A 22332-nucleotide genomic window follows, 5' to 3' on the forward strand; every position below is an offset into this window, starting at 1 on the left:
TTTTTCAATTCACGGTATTTATTGTAACCAGTTACAGTGATCACAGTCCAGCCACCCTTTCTGGCACACGAATGGTCCATGGTGATATCTGATGTCTAAATTCTACTGTCCTCTTTTCTTCTTGGCTTCCAGGCTATGCAGTGGGGGAAGATGGGGTACATGGACTTGACCTAAATAGAATAAGTCACAAGCTTTATTCAGGGGCTTTAGGGAAAGGAGAAGCCTGCCCCTGATACTCAACTGCTGGAACTCTGTCTCTCCTCTGCTCTGACAGGAGCATTAAGTCATGAGTGAGGAAGCCATAACTGTGGTGAGAAAGGCTAGACTTGACTTTCTTCTTTCATTGAGATAGAAAAAACAGATATTTCTGTGTTTAGGCTGAAGTACAAAATAAATATATGCTATACATTTATTACTCTTTATATACACCTTACTTAGCTAATCTGCTACCTTATCTAAATAATGATTCCTACCTAAGGACTACAGAGATTATGCAAAAACAACATGAGTTAAAATCGTACTTATAAAGAAGACTGCTGGATTCTGCTTCTGTATTCTTGCTTGCTTTAGCAGGAGCCTCCCAGCCCCCGATCCAGGAAGAGCTAATGTTTATGAAAGCTATTTCTTAAAACAGACATTACAGAAACTGCTCTGGCCTTGCCAGCCCCACTTCTGCAACTTGCCTTACCCCAGTGGAATACTCTCTTGCCATGAGTACCATCCACAGTGGCCACAACGGGAATAGATTCAACACTGTTGTCCAGCCGCCAAAAACTAAGAAAGTGTAGCTTAGGCTGTACTTTGCAGAGCTCTAGTTTGATCCAACACAGGAGTAACATACTCCTAAGTTCTCCAGCTCTGTAAGTAGGCTGCTTGATTCTTGACTGGCCAGTCTTTCCTAGACTCACAGAAAAGAAAAAAGAAAAGAGCTGTACTGTCAACCTGACACAAGCTGGAGTTATCACAGAGAAAGGCGCCCCCCCTTGAGGAAATGCCTCCAGAGATCCAGCTGTAAGCCATTCTTTCTCTCTCTTTTTTTAAAAGATTTATTTATTTTTATATATGTGACTACATTATCACTATATTCAGACACACCAGAAGAGGGCATTGGATCCCATCACAGATGGTTGTGAGCCACCATGTGGTTTCTGGGAATTGAACTCAGGACCGCTGGAAGAGCAGTCAGTGCTTTTAAATCACTGAACCATCTCTCCAGTCCCAAGGCATTTTCTCAATTAGTGATCAACGGGAGAGGGCCCAGCCTATTGTGGGTGGTGCCATCCCTGGGCTGGTAGTCCTGGGTTCTATAAGAAAGCAAGCTGAGCAAACCAGGGGAAGCAAGTCAGTAAGTAACATCCCCCCATGGCCTCTGCATCAGCTCCTGTTTCCTGACCTGTTTGAGTTCTAGTCCTGACTTCCTTTGGTGATGAACAGCAATATGGAAGTGTAAGCTGAATAAATCCTTTCCTTCCCAACTTGTTTCTTGGTCATGATGTTTGTGCAGGAATAGAAACCCTGACTAAGACAAGAGCTGTTAAACTCCCCTGCTTTGTCCCAGCTTTGAGATTAAGGACACTGAAACAGAAACCAAATGTTCCCCTTTCATTAAACACAGAAGTCTCTTCTCCTATGGGTAACAATGAAAAGCATTCTTCTTTCTCCCATTCTTCTTTCTCCTCCACACCCCTAGTTGTGTGGTAATTAGATGGATTCTCTAATGATAGTACATGGATAATTCCCACATGCACCCCTTTTCCCCACAGCCTTATGGGTTTGAACACTTGGGAAGGTTGAGGAGCCTTTACCAGGTGGAATTTCACTAGAGAAAGTGGGTATCTGGGAGCAAGCTGTGAGGTTTTTACAGATCAGATCATCTCCTATCTACTCTCCACTTCCCAACTGTGGGCTCAGTGAGACTCCCTGCTTCACAGGTATCTACTGGCATCCCTTCTCCAACAATGACAACAACATCCACATCCGGTTGAACTTTGGATGTCATCCATTGAACTCTAGAAGTCATGTAGCTATTTACTTCTACCGAAGCATTTCATGAAGGGTAAAGAAGTAAACAAAACTCAGGAAGTACCTGAAACCTACAAGATTCAGAAGAAGAGGAGGCTGTCTGCTAACCCTCACTGTTTGTGTGCTGGGAGCAGCATACACATAGCTTTTGTGCATTAGAGTCCATGCTGGGGCGGACTTTTTGGTGATGTTAGAGTCATCTGCGTTCCTGTAGGTAACCCCAATAAGTTAACCAGTTGCCTAAGCTAGACATGGGTGGAATCATTTTGGTGATGATGCTTAGGGTAGTGGTGGTGGTGGTCGTTGTTTGGGGTTTTTTTGTTTGTTTTCTTTGTTTTGTTTTATTTTGTTTTGATCTGTCATCATTACCCTATCTGAAGCAAATAAACTTTTTGTTCCTGTCTCCCTGGGGAAAGTTGCTTTGCCAAAATATGCTTTTCCTCCTTTAAGCTGCTACCTGTCAGGTGTCTAATCACAACATGTAGAAAGTAACCAGTCAGAGAAGTCTTCAAATGAAAACAAGTGCCTGTCTGTCGGTTGGCTTTCCCTTACCAGAGAGTGTGTTTCTTTCAGAGCCCAGCACCTACTTCCTGGCTCCTCTGCCTTCCCTTCTTCCTGTTTCTCTAACAAGAAACTCATGCCATCTCTCTCATTGCTTAAAGTGAATGGGAATCTCTAAATATTTTTGGTAGACTAATGCAGAGAGTCGTCATAAAAATATAAAAATAAAAACATGGGAATCCCAAGCGATAGGATTCAGGCTGCCATAGAAGATGAGACTTGAAAATGACTGTTCTAAACATGTCTTGGTGCTCATTTTAGTTCTTGGTCCCTTCCACCATTGTACGGTACCTATTCCTAGTTCAGCAGCTGACATTTTCCGTGATGGCCACATCTTTCCTCCGTGGGGGTTATCACTTCCTATCTTCAGCTGGGGACTTCCTGCTCATCTTTACTTTCATTCTCTGTGTGTGTGCACTAGGCCAAATGTTTTATATCTCTGTCCTCATTTAGACATCATCTGGCCCATTTACAAAATTCACAAATTTGCTACGAAGATGATTGACAAGTTATGCAGAAATCGTAAGATAACTAAAAGGCATAAAAATAACCTCCTAGGCTCCATCTTACCTGCCTTAGTTTTTACTCTTATGTAATTTTAGCACTAGACTTCTAAAAGCTCCTGTTTGTGGTTATAAAAAAAAAAGGTGCAAACTCCATCTGTCTCTACAATGATCCAATTTTCCCCTAAAATAAATATAGTACAGAACTCAAATTCTCTAGTTTAAAAGTTTCCTTCTTATCCAGAGAGTTGACATTTTATACTTCCAGAAGAGGCCTACTGCTTGGAGAGGAGCAAAAGATTGTGACCTAGACATGAGCTACAGACCCATTCAACATGAACATGGAGAAAATAGAATTAGCCAAGACCAAGAGGAGCCTGGATTTACTGCTGTCTACAGAAAGCAAAACCAATAGCCCTGGAACACCCCCATAATCCAAGGGTGCTCACTTCTGAGAGATGTTCACACCAAAGCTGTATGCCCATGGACTGGCCAAAGTATCAGTGTATTGATAAACAATGCCTTTAGTCGAAATTGAATGGGTCTCAGGCTTTTCCCAAACTAGGATATTTTCTTTCCCATTCCCACCTGTTTTATCTACACTTGTAGCTGAGCACTTGGCTGCCTTCAGAGAGGTGGTCACGGCATAAAAGGAGTCTTAAACTCAGGAAAATATGTAATAAGGATGATTAGAAGAAGAGGAATCGGAGAATTTTTATTCTCTGGAAGAGAGATAGGAAGACAGTTAAGCAGCAGGGATAATCGATGAACAGACACTGTAGCCTATGTAAACATGTAATAAAATTACATCACTTTCAATTTCTCTGGCATTTCTTAGGTGAAGTGAGACTAGACCTGCCCAAAGGAAACCAGGCGCTGTGCTGTGCTGATGATACAAAGATCAACATTGTATCCTTCAAGGACCCACCACTAAAGCAGAAAATTGAAAATGAGTCACATAGCAGGCTTCAGACTCCAGGGTCCTAGTGAATATGCCCAAACCTAATCACTACCTATAGAAATAGTTTTCAGATTTGGATACATGCAATCCTGGGTCTCCACAATATAATACAAAACACTTGCTAAGATAAAATGTTTTGACTTGTTTGGTTCTAATACTTTCAAAGTCCATCCCCAGCAAAGGGAAGTGTAGACTTATGATCAATGAGAAAATACACAGCCATTATGGCTTCAAAGAAAAGAGAAAACCCCTTAGACCTTAATCCACACATTCAGGAAAAACCAAAAGGACACCTGATATATACAGGCCCTGGGGATGCACAGAGAAAAAGAGCCACGAAATTTAAAGGAATAAACGTTATAACATATACGATATGTATGCATATATGCGATACATCATAAAATTATAATTTGAAAACAAATCTGAATCTCTAGACTTGAATAAATACATGCTATAAATTAAAAAGCCCTGGAAAAGACTGGTTGAAACTCATATATACGAATTGCAGTCAATTAAACACATGGTTATTCCCTTCTTCACATAAATGCATGGCCTCCCCCTGCTGAACTGCAGGTGTCATTGATCTTCCAGTCTTTCCAGCTAAACTCAGATGTACACTAGGGTCCTCACAGTCCTCTCTGCAGCCCCCCTGATGTGGTCCTCACAGTCCTCTGCAGCCCCCCTGATGTGGTCCTCACACAGTCCTCTCTGCAGCCCCCCTGGCGTACTGGCCTGATCATAATGTGTTCCCTGAGAATTGTCCACCTGCCTCCTGCTGCTGCTAATGCTAAAAGAAGAAAACAGAGCCAAAGACTCTAATCCTGCATGCATAATTAATTAACTTGATTTTAATTCCTGAGGAGAGAGTGCTAGGGTTGAGGTTGACTTTCTTTATCTAGTCTGTGTGCTTGCTAGAAATATGTTCTTAAATTATTCTAGTTCTCAGGGTTATAATGATATGGCAAGGTAGTGTGTAAATATACACAGTATACATACATACATACATACATACATACATACATACATACATACGTAGTTATGGGTATGGGGAGGTGACTCTGCTATTAAAAGCACTTGTTGCTCTTGTAGATGACCAAACACCCACTTAGTGATTCACAACCATCTGTAACTCCCATTTTAGGAGATCTGATACCCTCTTCTGGCCTCCACAGGCGCGAGATATCCATATAGTGCACAGACATATGGGCAAACACCCATACACATAAAATAAAATAATAAATAAATGAGATTTAAAGGAAAAAATATTCTAAAATATATAAAATGCCACCTAGTGTTATGTGGCTGGAATAATGGGTTAAATCATTAAATGCTGAAGTAAAACAAAACTCACAGGGCATCGAATTGTACATCTGAGGAGCAGATCAGAGTACCCCAAATTTTAATTCACAGCAAGCAGTGTGTGAGGTGTAAGAAATGGACTGTGACAGTCCGCTCTCAGTATGAGGTATGCTTAGAGCTCAGCTTACAGATCAGGCAAGCACCCTCCCCCCCTCGCTGGCAGCTGCCACCTGCTTGTCTCAGGTTCTGAGAATTGTTAAGGTTACAGGTGCTCTGCTACCTGACTGAGCCCGTAATAGAAAAGGGGGGCAGTTGCGAGCCTCAAGTTAATCATTTGATAAAGCTGAACATCCCACCAATGAGGCAGGCAGCTGGGGAAAGGTGAATCCTAGCCTGCGGGAGAAGAGGACAGGAATTTCTTGTCATCTTGGAACTTTAAAAACCAGTCTCCCACCACGATCAGCCCACTGGCCATTTTCGCCTTTCCTCTCTGCTAGTGTTCCTTTCTACAGAATGGTATATTGAAAATGGCTTTGCTTCCACCGGTCTCTTGAATTCATCATCTTATTTCTAGCAGAAATAAGAGAAAACAAACAAACAAACAAACTAAGGAGGCGGTTACAACTCCCTGATTGTCAAAGACTGATATCTTTACTGTGTAAGACACAAAGACAGAAATGGATGCAGAGGCCCTCAGAAGAAATATAAACAAAGGATTAAAAGTGACTCACTGTAACAAAGTTACAAATGTAAACAACTGAATAGTTGGAAAGTTATATGAAGTAAAATGCTGGCCAAAACCAGAGGCAAAGGGCACCTTCAAAGCAACAGGAATATAAATCGGTACCCTGTTCTGCATTGACTGCTCTTTCCAAGATCCTGAATTCAATTCCCAGCACCTACATGGTGGCTCACAATGGTGCTCTCTTCTGTTGTCTAAAAACAGCAACTGTGTACTCACATATATAAAATAAATAATTTTTTTTAATTGAGTGTGAGTATGAACGTGTGTGTGTGTGTGTGTGTGTGTGTGTGTGTGTAAACATATGCAGACTTAAACAATATGGAAATGTTAACATCAAATTTCTAATTTTGATTATGTTTCCATGATACAAGTGGTAAAACATTCCACCATTGATTTCCATATTAAATACATTTTTCAACTATCATGACTTTTTAAAGATTTGTTTTACTTTATTTGTGTGTGTGTGTGTGGAGGAGTGGTACCCTGGAACTGGAGTTACAGCCTTTGTGAGCAGCCCGATGGGGATGCTGTGATCCAAACCCTCATCCTCAGTCAGAATGAGCAGTGAGTGCTTTTCACCACTGAAAAGCCATCTCTTTGTTCCCTGTGTTTTATTTTGTATTCAGAAAAATGAGCAGAACTTTTAAATATACAATTTAAAAGCAAGCAGACATATGTTTAATCTGTTACAAGAAATATAATACTTAGCTTTAAAGCAGTAGACTTCAACATAACCAAAACTATAATTTTTAATTATGTATCTAACCATGTATAACTATGTATCTAACTATACATCTAATTATGTATAACCTAGCATCTAACATAGGGTTTTCTTTGAGACATTCATTTATTTTACTGATATTTACTAAATGCTACTTTTTAACAGGCTCTGGATGAATACCTTGCAGAGATGACAGAGGATAACTTAAAAACTAAAACATGAAGAGTTTTATGTTGTATTTTCAGTTCAGCACTGTTAGAAAGTAGCCATACTAATGTGACCTGCTGTTAATCAGGCCTTCTCAGAGAGTTGGGTACTCTACTTGATGCTCCAATGGGAAAAAGAAGTACTGATGACCAATCATGCCCAGAATATATACTGAATTATCCTTCTCAGTAAAAGGTTGAAAAGAGACTTCTGAAAATGTGTATCAAAAATGTAGGAAAAGCCAGATATAGTACACCTTTAACCCCAGCACTTCGGAGGCAGAGGCAGGTGGATTTCTGTTAGTTCAAGCCCAGCCTGGTCTACAGAGTGAGCCTCAGGACAGCTATGGCTACACAGAGAAACCCTGCCTTGAAAAAAAAGAAAAAAAAATCTTTGTGCATATATATTAGATAATTAATAAGAGATTATGTTACTTTTCTAGCTTTTATCTGTATAAAATTATTCAGATTGTATTAATTTATAATATATTGTGATTTGTTTCATTTTAAATGATCATCTTTGTACCTGATTCTGTGTTCACAATATTGTAAAATATGTTTCCACATGGGTCTCAAAACCATAGTCTTTGGATATCATAAGACATGGACTCACCAATGCTGATGTATAATTACTTTCAGACATGTACAAAAATGTATGATAACTAAATTTATATTTCAATTGATGAATCACAGGCATTTGTAATAAATGGGTCACAAAAAAACTACTACTTGCACATAATTTTAGACAGACGATTAATAATTACAGCCAATTTTGAATCAACTTGCAAGTATTAAATTGGCTGTTTGTTTTCAAATATTTGCAGGAAAAACAAGTCAGAAAAACTCCAGCATCCCTTGTTCTGCATATACTCTTTCTAGGTTTGCCCCCCACATCCTCCCCACCAGTCCCTGGCCCCCCAAACAGGGCAAAGGAATTGCTGGAGTCAGACAGATCACAGGTTTTTAAAGCCACGTGTACATAAGTCTTGGGCACAGCTGAGGAGGAGAGGGAATAATGAAGGGGAAGGTGGCAGACAGAGCAAACACAGAGACAAAGGCCCTGTACAGATGATCTCAAGCCCCCTGGTTTCATCTCTCTAACCAAAACTTCTGTGAGGATGACTGGAAAGACAGCTCAGCAGTTACTGGTCCTGCAGAGCACCCATGTTCTATTTCCAAGGGATCCAACACCCTCTTCTGGCCTCCATGGGCACTGTATATATGCGGTACACATACTGGCATATAGTACACATAAAATAAAAATAAATAAACCTAAGAAAATCAAAACAAACAGACAATAACAAAAACAAAAATCAGGGTTCCAAGTCTGACCCCTCCATTTGCAAATGATAGCTATCCAGAGCGTGTAAACAAATTTTAACACCCCGGGTGAGGGAGAATCATTAAAACCGTTTTATAGAATGGAGTCTTTAGTATCAATAAATGTAAATACTGCCAACTAATTTGACACTAAGTATAGTGAAAAGAAGATTGATTCTGAACTCAGCAGATAATGGATAGCATATGCGTGTATTTCAAAAGCCAATATATTCTTTAATGTCAGTATAAACTGTTTAATCTGAAATCCTACATCAGATAAAACTAACCAAAAGTATATGCAGGTTAAGCCAACTCCTGTATCACTTCTAAAGGAATTCTATCTTCTAGTAGTTTACCATTTCTTCAAGTGCTCATTCCTATTAGAACATAGCGTGTTAAGGGTTATGATAACAGAATTAATTGAAATGATGCTAGCATAGCTTAAGATGTAACATTGTCTAATAATGGCCGTCTCTGATTCACGTACTCGTTTTCCTAACATTTACTAAGAGAAGACTTTTAACTAGACTCTAAGTTAGCTGATTAATACCTTGTAAAGATTTCTGAGCCATAACTTAGAAAATTAAAACAGAAAGAGAACCCTTCCATTTTAATAAGGTTGGAAAGCAGACATGGTAATTTGAACAATTAAATATTAATTGGGTCTTCTACATGGTAATTGGGTGTTCCACTGAGATACCACAGTGAACAAAAGAAGCCACTTCCTTTCACTCACACTGCCTGTAGACTAGTGGGGAAAGGTCTATATTAAGCTGCTTTCTTCGCTGTGACAAAGTACTTGAGACTTTTTGCTCAGGCTTCCAAAGATTTCAGCTCACCTTTAGAGAGTCTGGGCCTGGTGGAAGGGAGGTAGGTCTCCATTGCTTTTGGCCTGAGGTGGTAAGTTAGAACAAGATGTCAGCATGATTCTCTGGTAGGGCAGTCTGCTCATTTCTGGGCTACTCCTCCCAAGGCAATTCCAAGAGAGAATGAAAGCTAATGACCTTTTCTTCCTAAGATCTTTTCTTCCTAAGTATGCTCTCAGAGACCTACATCCAGTACAGAGTTAGAGTTTCCACTAGCTTCCAACAGCGCTCTTCACTGAGCACCATGCTCTCAACACATGGACCTTTGCTGGACATTAGATCCACGTCACTGTAGGCTGTGTTCGGTACCACATGTTACTTCTCTGAGTAAGTCCACAATAATACAAGAACAAATGTCAGTAAATATATGAACTTAAGAGCCAAGGCCCAGATGATGCAGAACCCAGTTATCATTCAGTTGGATGTACTGAGAACCTGCTCAATGCCAGCATCTCTTGGAAAGCATTATTTTTCACTTTGCTGTATCTAGCTGTGTCATGACTACTTATCTGAAGGCATTTTCCCATGAGCCTGGGTTGGCCCAGAGCTGTGGAGCACCAACAGGGGTGATAATAAGGGGTAGCCTTCATTCAGTGAGAGTCGGGGCTTAGAGAGTAGCACCTGTCAATGATTTGGATTTTAAATGATCCCCACAAACACTGATAAACTAGGTTACCAGCTATAGAGGAATTTTAATTCAGCAACATGGCTGCTCTGGCAAGGGATCATATTCAAAGACCTTCTAGAATTATGTGATTGGGCTGGAATACAGACACACTCTGGATTACAGTATGATCTTGCTAGAATACAGACATGCCCTTAGTATATACCTTTAATCCCTAACAATGAATGTAAGGTTAGTTTGTAGAAGGAAGCAGCCATGTTTGAAAATGATATCTAATCGAGGGCCAGAAAAAGTGGCAAACCAGGGAATGATTTGATAAAATAAGTCAGAGATAGGATACACCCAATTCTCACAGAACAGCACAGGAAGAGGCTACGTTAGAGCACTACAGAGAGAGGGGGAAAGGTGTGTGTGTGTGTGTGTGTGTGTGTGTGTGTGTGTGTGTGCTCTCGAGCAAGTGCATGCTCATGTATGTGAATATGAGTTTGAGCTGGACAGTTTTACAAAGACAGGTGACAAAGAGAACAAGCTAGGCACAGGTGAAGATAGAACAAGCCAGAGAATTAGAAGGAGCCAGATGATTAGAACACATTGCCAAAGTTAATTTGAGTCCAAGCACAGCAATTCAGTGAGAAGCTGAGAGAAGCCAGATTGAATCAGTCAGCTTGGAAGATTAGATTGTACAAAGGCTAGAAGCATCAAGGCCTGGGCCTAGTGATAGAACAGAGAAAGAAAGGCTCTGGGCTTGGTCCAAGCCATGTATTTGCACAGCTAGGGTATGACTCTCATCCTATCCCTCCATCTGAAGAAATAAAAGCAAACTTACAGCCAGTCTATGGAATCCCAGAAAGATGACAGAAGCTACAGAGGGTGGAACCTCACAGAAGGAAGTTAGATCATTCGAATGTCATCCTTAAAAAGGATACTTACACACTCTCCCCAATATCCCGCTTCTCTCTCCCTACCCCTATGATGTGAACTGTTCTACCCTGCATCCTCCAGCATGACATCTCCTCCACCACAAATAATAAAGCCTAAAAATAATAAAGCCAACTGGCCACAGACTAAGTCAAAATGAACCCTTTCTCTTGTCTAATCTCTCGTAACCTCTGGCATTTTGTCACAGCAGTAGAAAGCGGCTTAACAGTAACTGAGCCTTCTTGCTTCCATAGTGGGAGCATTCTGGAGAATTCTAGGAATATACTACATCCCAAACACCCCATAAGGAGTTAGATGCCAGCATCCGATAGTGGTGCCTGCTCCCTAAAGTTCAGAGTAGGTGTCTTCTCTTTGCCTGCTTCTCTGCCGTCTCCCTTCCCTGGTGTTTCCTGGGAGTATGTACCAGACATGAAACACTTCTGCTTCATTCCTCGCATTGAGTCTCCTCAGTAACCCAGCTACACACATCAATCCCTTTGTCTTTATCCTGGATTTGATGGATAGCCATGTAATCTCTAAATAATTTTCCAATGAAATATCAGGCAAGATGGGCATTTTAATATTCTTTTAGATTTGTTTTGTGGGCATAATGTTTTTGCCTGCTGTGTGTATGTGTGGCACACGTGTGCCTTGTGCCTGCAGAGTTCATAGGTGGGCATTGTATTCCTAGAACTGGAGTCACAACTGGCTGTGAGTCTGAGTCTTCTAAACGGCAACAAACTGCTCTTCTCTGCTGAGCCACATCTCTAGACCCAGGCAAAAGTATTATTACCAGATGGTGTAATGATTTGAATGAGAGTGGCCCTCTTAAAGCTCATATATTTGCATATTTAGTCTCCATTTAATAAACTGTTTGGAAGAACTGGGAGGTGTGGCCTTGTTAGAGGAAACGTGTCCTTGGGGATAAGCTTTGAGGCCTCAAAAGCCCATACTAGACCCACTGTGTCTCTCTGCTGGCAGCCTATGGGTCAGGATATAGCTCTCAGCTTCGTCTCCGGGACCATGTCTGCCTGCTTACTGTCATGTTCACCACCAGGACGACAATGGACTAATCCTCTGAAACTATAAGCAAGTCCCGATTAAATATGTCCCTCTATAAGTCTCTTTGGTCATGGTGTCTCTTCACAGCAATAGAAGAGTGACTAAGACAGATAGCTTTGCAACTATATTAATTACTAATTAATCAGAACCTGTGACAGGGAGAGATAACCAAGAATGATTAGCTATGTGGTCAGTTTTCCATGATTACTGCAAAATTTTCCTTATGATCAAATCCCTGAACTATTGCTCCTAAAGACTCTGATAGTTCACAGTGAGATGGAAAAATGAGCCCGCCATGATTGTGCACCTGTGGGTACATGCTAAATAGGCAGACACACTATTGAGAACAAAGACAAACAGCTTGACAGAGGGAAACTGTTCCGTAAGACTGGCCTCTTTTCTTTGACTCTTGGATGAAAGCAGAGTTGGATTATAAAAGCTCCAAGATGAACGGCTGTGTGCCCAAGGCCACACAGAACCTGAAGGAACCAATAATCACCAATGGTGACAACAGGCTCATTTTTACATCTCATTGTGAAATATCAAGAGTATTTGGGGAGTGATATTACAGGTATTTGAAAGAACCTAGTAGAAAATTGAGGCAGACATGGAGTGAACTCTGAAGGCGTTGGGTAAGAAGAATGTACAGAATGCACAGTCAGGAGTCTGAGAACCAAGGGCTCTTTCTGAAGGAAGAACAAAGCCAGGATGGGGCTGGGATTGGGGAGTCAACAGAGAAAGCGAGAGTGCAGAATTAGATGGGACCAAGAACAGGCATATACAGTAATGGCTAGAAACACCTAGAATGGCAAGAAATCAGGGTCAGAAAGTGAGAGATTCGAGGGGAAGGGCTGAGACTGAACAAGGGCAGCCTTGGTTCTGTCAAGGACATTTGTGAGCAGCATGGGGATTTGTAGACGTCTGGGGGACAGGTGGCCAGGATGTGAGCAGCTGGTGGTCCTGACGGAGATGTCAGTTGTGTCTTCTCAAAGGAGATTTACAAAGATGGAGAATCTTATTAAACCTATAAATGATATTTTCACAGTACTCCATGCACTTCTGTTTCACATCTGTAATAATCTGAATATTATGTCTATAAACACACAATCAACTCCCATCCACTTACTGACTATAATTGAGTATCTTCACACAGTCCAGTAGCAAAACAATCCTGGGCAGGTCATTGGCATGGCTTCCCTAACTGTGTTCAAACTGTGTTTGACTGGCTGTGTGATTCCAGCCTATTTCCACGTCTTTGGCCCTCACTTTTCTACTCATTGACACGAGCCAGTTATCTAAATAAACTATCCTTTAAGGTCTTCCCACCCTTGCATCATCTTCAAATATCCAGCTTCTTTAATTGGTTCCGTAATTTTTTGGTTGTTTGTTTGTTTGGTTGGTTGGTTGGTTGGTTGGTTAGTTGCTTGGTTGGTTGGTTACCTGGTGGTTGGTTGGTTGGTTGGTTAGTTGGTTGATTACTTAGTGGCTCATTAAATCATCCTTTGGGACCCCATGGGCAAGTTCTGTTTTAATCCACCAGTTCTCAGAGATAATGATAACTAACCAGCAAACACAGTGTAGTTAATATAAAACCTGGGTTCAGGTTCAGCTTTCATTTGTCTCTTCTGCATGGTCCTAAATAACCTTCCATTCTCTCATTGACCATGGTTCCTGCCATGGTGCTCTGGAGATGTTCAGTGCCAAGATGGGGAAGGTATCTATTGCTCAATGGGTATGAATGTAACGGTAAATTTGATGGTGAAGTATATAAAATGGTTTTAATTGTGATTCCCTGGTCTCATATTCATAGCAATGGGAAGAAAGCCTTTCTGGGTGACATGTTACATCCCATGTCTGTCTCCAACAAAACACGATTCTCTGTCTTCCTATGGAAAATCGGAGAAAATCCACATGGTCCCTCCTGAATAAAGTAAGCAATGCTTCTCCACTTTAAAGGACCAGCAGTTCCCAAGTCTCATATAAGCCTCCCGGGCTTACTTATAAAAACCAAAACACAAACAGATTGCAGGAAAGAGTTCAGGGCTTCACCCATGACGGAAAACCTCAAAGTTGCTGCTAACTTGAAACCTAGAACTGTATTATGCAAGAACAGTAGTCATTCACATCCTAGAGGTGGCACCGTATGACGTGCTGACCTTAGTGCTTTCTGTTATAAATAGTTCACGATGGGACAAAGCAGTAAATCTGATGGTGCAGACGATTCTAACATCTTTAGGGCCTAACATCACTTTAATATCTAGAAGTAACTTCTTTAACCTCTTAGCCCCTTGCTATTAAAAATAACACATAAAAAATTATATGTGTCAGGCATGGGAATATTAGAATCCTCTCTTTTGCCTTTAAACGAGTTGCCATTTATATAAAGTTTTGTTCAATTCCCCTAAAAGAGTTTAATTTAAAAAAAAACCTCTGATAATTCCTTTCTATTAAGATCTTTTAAGGAGTAATCTAATTTGTCTAATATTTAAAGTAATTTCTACAGGATTTGCTCATTTCACCTAAGTCTCCCCACCTGTATGTTTTTGTCCGTCTTTGAAGACTGAGAAAACACAGGTTAAGACAACCACACTTAGGCAGTAAAGGAAACCATCAAACACAGAAAGCTGGTGAAAATGTATTTGAACAAGGGGGCCATGTCCTAGACCTTGAGAGCAGCAGAACTTGGCAACTTTGGTCATGCGGTTCTAGCTTAAGAGTCAAGGATACAAGAGAGGAGCTGTGGAAACTACCTCTGTGGCTGAGGAAAGTGGCTGAGGCAGGCATGTGCCAAAGCTATGCCTGCATGGAGGCCCAGAGAGGCCATTTTGTGAGGCTGTGAAGTTGAAGTCTGGATTGCCTGCCTTGGAGATCCCAAGATGTTAGAAATGCCCAAGTCATGAGATACGTGCCAAAGAAAACTGCTAACAGGGTGCGAAACCAGTCCAAGAGAGAGCAGTGGGCTGCAGTCAACAAAGCTGAGAGGGGTTGGAGATCGGAAGAGCACTTTGACATCAGACATGGAGATGCAGAGTTTGAAGTTCACCCAGCTCAATGCTCTCCTTCCTCCCCTATGGAACAGTAGGGTTCATCCGTGTCATTGTATGTTGAAAGTATGTGAGCTACTTTTTCATTTTGATGTTATAGAGGGTGACAGTTACAAGGTTGCATAAATCTCAGAAAGAGACTTTGAACTCTGGACTTTTAAACAGTGTTGAGACTGTGACAGACTATGGGGACAATTGAAGTCTGCAGAATGACATCAATGTCACCAGGGAAACGTGTATGGTCAGGAAAGGGCAGTGAGGGGGCTGGGGCCGGATTGGTGACTGTGGAGTATAGAAGGAACTTCCAGACAGCACCCTCTGGGATGCTCTCTGTTCATCTCTCTCCTCAACAATCTGTGGGTGTGGAGGACAATGTGGGTTTGTCTTGTTTGTTTGTTTGTTTGTTTTTAATATTCTAGCCGTTGGGCAGTAATGAAATGGAGCAAGCTTTATAAATGCATTTGCCTTGTGAACTTTGAGGGAAGTGAGAATTTGTCTTTCCACCAAGTTCAAATGAGACCCAGAGAGTGATTATGGCTTTTTCTGGAGTGAGAGCTACATGCCAATTTCGCTCAAGTCAGGAAGTGTTTATGTTTTGAATTAACTAATAAAACAGAGAATGCTAAAAATAAACACTGAGCCACAACACGTTAAAACTATTACACGGCAGTGTTCTAGTAAACAAAAGGCTTAGACGATGTTGCCTTTATACGATTTTATTTTATTTTAACCAAAAAGAGAGAGAGAGAGAGAGAGAGAGAGAGAGAGAGAGAGAGAGAGAGAGAGAGAAAGAAAGAAAGAAAGAAAGAAAGAAAGAAAGAAAGAAAGAAAGAAAGAAAGGAAGAAAGAAAGAGAGAAAGAAAAAAAGCACTGACACGGACCGGTGTGAGCATTGTCACGCCTCCGCGTGGCTCCCGGAAGACTCGTGGCGCTCTTGAGCTCATTCTCCGCATTCACCCCATGAACTCGTCACATAGCAGTGTTGGCGTGACCAGTGGGCTTCTGTGAACTTAAGTAAGCTGTTTCTTTTTTTAAATGTTCCACTGTGACACTGTTAAATACACAAACAGGAAAAGTAGCAAAATAAACCCACTTCGTGGGGGGACGGGTACATGGCGAGCAGTAGGCGTTTTGTTCTGGTGACTTATCCGTCCTCTCCCTCCCTTCCTCCCTTCCTCTCTTCCTCCTCTCTCCTAGTTTCAAACTTCCACTGCCGAGGTATCTCTCAGCCCCTTCTCATGGCATTTTATAGCAAATTCAAGATATCGTATATTTCATCCCCAAAATGCTACCGTGTGAATTTCCTTGAAGTTGGCTGAGCATGTCCTTGCAATCTTGGCAACTCGGGAAGCAGAGAAGCAGGAAGCATCAAGAATTCATCATGGCTACACAGTGACCTCCTGTCTCAAAAAAAAAAATGTAATAATATCACTAGGACTATGAAAATGAATTTTAACTCTATCTTTTGTCTGATTTTACTCATTAGCTCCAAAGTATCTACACAGGTGTGTGCTAGAGAGATGGCTCAGGGGTTAAGAGAATCTATTAAGAGGGCCTGGGTTTGATTTCCAGCACCCACCTGGCAACTGACAAACATTTCTAACTCTAGTCCCATGGGGGATCTGGCGCCCTCTTCTGGCTTCCCTGCGTACTTCACTCACATGATGCTCAAGACACACACAAAAGCAAAACCACCCGTGCACACAGAATAAAAATAAAAACAAAATGGGAAGAAAAATCTGTAGTCTTCCTATCTTTCATATAACTGACTTTCTCAAAATTACCGTTGCTTTGAACTGAGACAATTGATTCTATTTGTACTTATTAAATGAGATGATGTATTGCTCGTGGGATAGACCCATGTCGTTTACCCCATCCCCACCCCTGGCCTTAGTGAGGACTTCTGGGCCTCTACTCCTAGCTGCTGTATTTACTGGTTGTGTGTTCTTACACAGGCTGTATAACCCCATGTGCCTGTTTCCTCTTCTATAAGATCAGACCAGCAACAGCAGTACCCCAAATGGTTGGGATGAGTAGAAGAAAGAATGCCTTAAAGCCCTTGCTGCAACACCCAGAATCCCTCAGGCACTGAGTGAATCCAGTCTGCTGTTTCTGGGCTGTACCTTTTTTGGACACACTATGTACTTATACTCTGTATCAGGGAATCTGTTCAGCATGTCTAACTTGCTAAGTCTGTGTTTATATTCCTAAGGAGAGAGGCCTGTAATACAGGCACCAAGACAGAGGCAGAGTGTCCTGTACCAAACCTGAGCTTGTGCTTAGCTTGATGTCAATCAAACCACAGGGGTCCAACATGACCTAGAACCACATCCCTCCTGGACCACTGCAGGCCTCGGAGGAGGAGGCAAAGCCCAGGCATGCTTCTCTCTACACAGCTACCCCAGCTTCAGCATCTTTCCCCCAGAATTTCTACTTCTGGCTTTCTGATCTCGATTCTGATACTTGCTTATTGGATGTTGATTTTTAATACTGCATCAACTCTTGGCCGTCGCTGTTCTCCTCTAGAAAATGGGTTCAACAAGACTTGTTTTGTGTGAGGCGTGTGAGACAGTGAAATGCTTGTGTAAACACCTTTCACAGAGTGGGCTGACCTGAAACCTCAGCTACTCCCAACTGGTTAAATTGGGATGATCCTTTCTCTGCCCCTCCATCTCTACCTCAGACATGCTATTTTCTCTCCCCAACATCCTTTTCCTGTTTTGTTTGGTTTCTTTTCTTTCTTCTCCACAGTCTCTGCCTTCAGGCTTCTGGCCAGTCCACTATGCCCTACCCTGAACAATTTCCTCAGCCTCGGAAATGACAACTGCCACCTGCCCACCATTGCCAGAAGCAACAGTAGCTGCCAGTCCCTGTGTGGCACTTTATAATCTTAGCTAGCTTCACACCGTGTTGTTTTTAATCCTGATCATAACTCTATGAACATATTCTTCCCCATTTTCTAAGTAACTTGACCAAGGAGCTGGTCAAGCTTTGGTGTTCAAGAACCAAAGAGCATGTTCTTTGCCAGTCTTCTCAACTTCTTAACAACGCAAGGTGAACCAGGTATGAAGACTCACAGCCAGCACTCAAGAGATGTAGGAGGAATCCCCCACCAGCAAGCCAGCCTGGGCTACAGAGTGAGATCCTGGCTCAAAAATACATACATACATACATACATACATACATACATACGTACCTACAGTGGGCTAGTGAGTGGCTCAGTCAAAACATGGTTACTACTCAAGTACTTGGACCTGATTTGGATAAAACTACAACCCCAAGATTTGGAGAGGCAGGACAGAGGCAGAAGTATTTTTAAAGCTTATTGACCAGCAAACCCTAGCCTAATCATGAGTTCCAGGTTCAGTGAGGGAGTTGTCTCAAAAACTAAGATGTGAGAAATGGGGAAGATATTCATTGTCAACCTTTAGTCACCAGTAAGCTCACACATAGACATACCCATATTAACACATATGTATGCTAAAAAAATTGTTTACACATGTATACAAAGTAAAAATACCACATGGGAGTCTATCTGACTCACAACTTGAAACTGATGTGAAGGCTTTGGGAAGATCTTCACGGGACTCTATGATTATTTTCTTTTAGCATTGGCTAAAATAACTAGTTGTGAAAAAATATGCACCCCTCCCCAATACACTTTAAGAAATCATTCTGATTTACACAGGTCTGGCCACGTCAAACTCTGTCACAAAGAAGATTTTAAAGGAAGCTACTGTTAAAGGAACTTGGAGATTCTGCTTCCATCTGTGTAAGACCTACTGTTTCTCTTCCTCGGAGAAACATGTAAGTCTGGGCACCATGTAAAGGCAAGGTGATCATACTGAAAGCTTAGCCCTATCTGTTTAACCTCTAGTGAGAGGTCAGATATCTTGGGTATACTATAATGAGGCAGAAAAGCCTAGGGAATAGTTTAGCAGCCTGGGACTCTACTTGGCTTGAGCAGTAATTCTAGCGATGCCTTTGGTAGCTTGAGACTCTTAATCTGTACACACCACACTGAACAATGAACCTAGCAATCTACTAGCAACTTGGATCCAAGTGGATTTTCAGCATCAGTCAATCTAGAACTCACTTTTCAAGGTCTAGTTCATAGCTTCCAAGTCTTGTGTCTGCATGGCTCAGTCATGTCACAGAAGACTCTGCCTCTTAAACCATTTTATCCCTGTGGAAGAGGAGGGAAAGAATGAGGACATTGCCAAAAGCCAATGAGATCCCTACTGTTGGAGGTCAGTAAGGAATTGTTGAGCCCTCACCTTCATGGAGAGTGGTTCCATTGAGGAGGGATGATGGCAATGTTCCCCTGCTCTGAACCTTTCAGGTGTCAAATAACAGAAGCCAGGTGGGTATCTCGATACAGTAATAGCTAAATTATGCTTTTTATCATCTCAAAGATTTATGGCCAATCAGAATCATCTCTTGTTTTACAAGCCAATGAAAAACAACCTGTCAGGGAGAGCACTTGCTTCTCTTTTAATGTTTTGTGCCCCAGTTATCCTTAGAGGAACTGCTTAAATTACATAAAGCCCTAAAATTACACTTTTTCTTGTTTCACTTTTCTGATCAGTCCCCAGTGGGAAACTTTGAATTATAACTTATTGCTAAAATTGTTCAAATATTTAGAAGACAAAACTTATCGAGTATCTAATTCAACTGCTTTTTAAACTGACTTTCCAAATACAAGGTACAAAGTATGACTTGTCAGAGATATCAGAGCCCTCTATAAACTATTGGATCTGACAAACTTCCTGCCCATGTAAATCAGAGACCCGAGGGTGCTAACAGGGAACCATTACTAAACCACATCAGGGCAATAGAGACATTCCTCACAGTAGGCTCCCCCAAGGGGTCCTGTATTTTCTTGACCAGGAGCATGATACCACTATCAGAACAACCAGTTCTCAGTGGATGGTCTGCAAACACTTAATGAAAAACGAACAGACTTGTTAACGAATCAATGATAATATATCAGAAAGGATATTGAAATAACTCGAGAAGAAATACTGAAATGATTCTAAGCCCCGTTCACATGCACACTGTCAGTTATACTATCCAGAAAGCATTGGCAGACCCCACCTCCACCATGTAAGAGGGTCACCATGGCATCACCCACGTGAAGTTACTCAGACAGTTCTTTCTGGTTCTTTCCTCTCAGGCTCTGTGGGTTTCACTTGCCTTAGAGATTTCTCAAACCAGTGTTAGGTTGAGCAAGAAGACCAAGGCTGTTTAACCTAGGCTTGTATATCCTCTCCTTCCTCAGTGTCTGGCCCAGAAGGCTCCTGGGAGGGAGAAACTTAAAGAATGGTGACTGGATGCTCACGTTGCTACAGATCATGAGGAAGACACACAGTGCTTTAGAACACCAAGTGGATGTGGGTATTTGGACTATACTGTTAGTTCAGTGGAGAGAACAGCCAGTGTAGTGGCCAGATGCCATTTCCCTACCAAGCAACAAAGACTGGGAAAATCCAGACTCGCAGAGACAGAGTTGGCATTCATGCTCACTGGGGATTTTAGGGTTTTTCCTGAAGACCTCTTGAAATGTCTAGTTCTCCAGAGATGAGGAAGGTTGAGTCCATCCTTGAGAACCTGCCACCCCTTGTCTATCTCAGCTATGACTAATCGTGGAAGAAAAATAGAAGTGGGTCACTTTTTAAAAGTCACACAGGATTTCTCTAACCATTGTAGTTTACATAAGAAAAGGGACCCATTGTATGGGAAACTCCTCAGTTCTTTTAAAACAATCCTTGACTTACTAACAATTCAAAACATGTAAATCCTTAGAAAGGCCACATCTTACCTTGTGGTAGTTCAAAGCAAGAACTCTGAACTCCCATGACTTGTTTTGAATTACACTTTAGTAAACACCCATTCTTCCCTTATGGTGCACATGGCAATCTGATCTCCATGACAGGGAGGTAGAAATTGCTGAGTAATTTTTTTTGAATCATTATTCAACAAAACATATGTTTTTGAGTTTTTTATCTTCTATGAAAGTCAAGTGGAAATTTCTACAAAAGTACTTTTATTTAAAACAACAACAACAATCTTTAAACATTCTAGAAAAATACCTACATCAATGTTTTAGAAATTCTGCAATTTTGTACAAATAGTGGTTTGTGTTTGTGAGAATGACAGGCCTTGGTTGGAGATCAAGAACATGTTAGGCTGACATTCATGGACAAGTTTAGTCTGTACCTGGTAAAACTTCAAGTTCCTAAGTTGAGAATCTATTTTTTTCCTCTACTGAACAGGGAATAAAATGTTTGATATAGATAAGTTTTAAATATTTCATATGACAGTTGGAGTAGATGTTATCCTCTTATTTTATCAAAAAGTAACTGTTATGTGAATGTTCTAGTTTTATTTCTGTTGCTATGATAAAATAACCTGACAAAAAGCAGCTGAAGGGAGAAAGGGTTTGCTTCATCTAACTGTTCCAGGTTATAATCCATCATTGTGAAGGAAATCAAGGCAGGAAGTTCAGGCAGTCACATCTGTTGCAGGATATTTGATCACACCGTAAACCCTGAGATTGTGCTGTTTACTGGAGAAACTTGCTTCTAGTTGTGGTGTGGCTCAGCCCTAGCACACCCCTCTAATCCAAGACCTTTCTGCTTGAATATTGTAAACAGGATTAAATAAAGTCAGCCATAGGTCAAAAGGCGGAGCAAGCAACCAGTCGACAGGAAGCAAACATAGGAAAAACCACAGAGAGTAAGAGAAAGCTAGGAGGACAGATAGGCGCTTGCTCACAGTTTCAGAGGGTGAATCCATCATCATCATGGTGGGGAGCATGGCAGCAGATGAGCACTGAAGCAGTAGCTAAGAGCTATGAGACACAGATCCTGGGCCTGGGGTGGGCTTTTTGGAACCTCAAAGCTCACCCCCGCAGTGACACACTTCCTCCAACAAGGCCACACCCTCAATCTTCCTAATCCTTTCAAAGAAGAGTTCTACTCCCTGATGACTAAGCACTCAAATATATGAGCCCATGGGGGCCGTCTTTTTATTCAGACTATCACAGTAACCACATCACAATCAATAAATTATTGCACAAAAAAAGCAAGTGTGAAGTGAAAGGAATCAACTTAGAGAGAACAAAAGCAGATCTCAGAGAAATAATAACCACAGGCCTGGGGGGGGGGGCAGCTAAGTGCTTGTGGCATAAGCTTGAGATGCTCTCATTTTAAAAAGCCAGATGTGGTGCCAGATGTGGTGGTGCACACTTGTGTTCCCAGTGTTGGGGAGGTAGAAGCAGGTTGTTATCTGAGGCTCACCAGGCTCATCAGTGATCCCCAGGTCCCATTGAGAAGCCCTGTATCAGAACTCAATAGAAAGCTCCCTAGGGACAACACCCAAGGTCGTCCTCAAAAGTCACAAAGGATTTGTCTTACCTTTGTAGTTTACCTAAGAGAAGGGACCCACTGAAATCAGCCACATACATTTGTGCACACA

Source organism: Grammomys surdaster, unplaced genomic scaffold (assembly GCF_004785775.1).
Source record: "Grammomys surdaster isolate TR1022 unplaced genomic scaffold, NIH_TR_1.0 130, whole genome shotgun sequence".
NCBI classification, from domain to species: Eukaryota; Metazoa; Chordata; class Mammalia; order Rodentia; family Muridae; genus Grammomys; species Grammomys surdaster.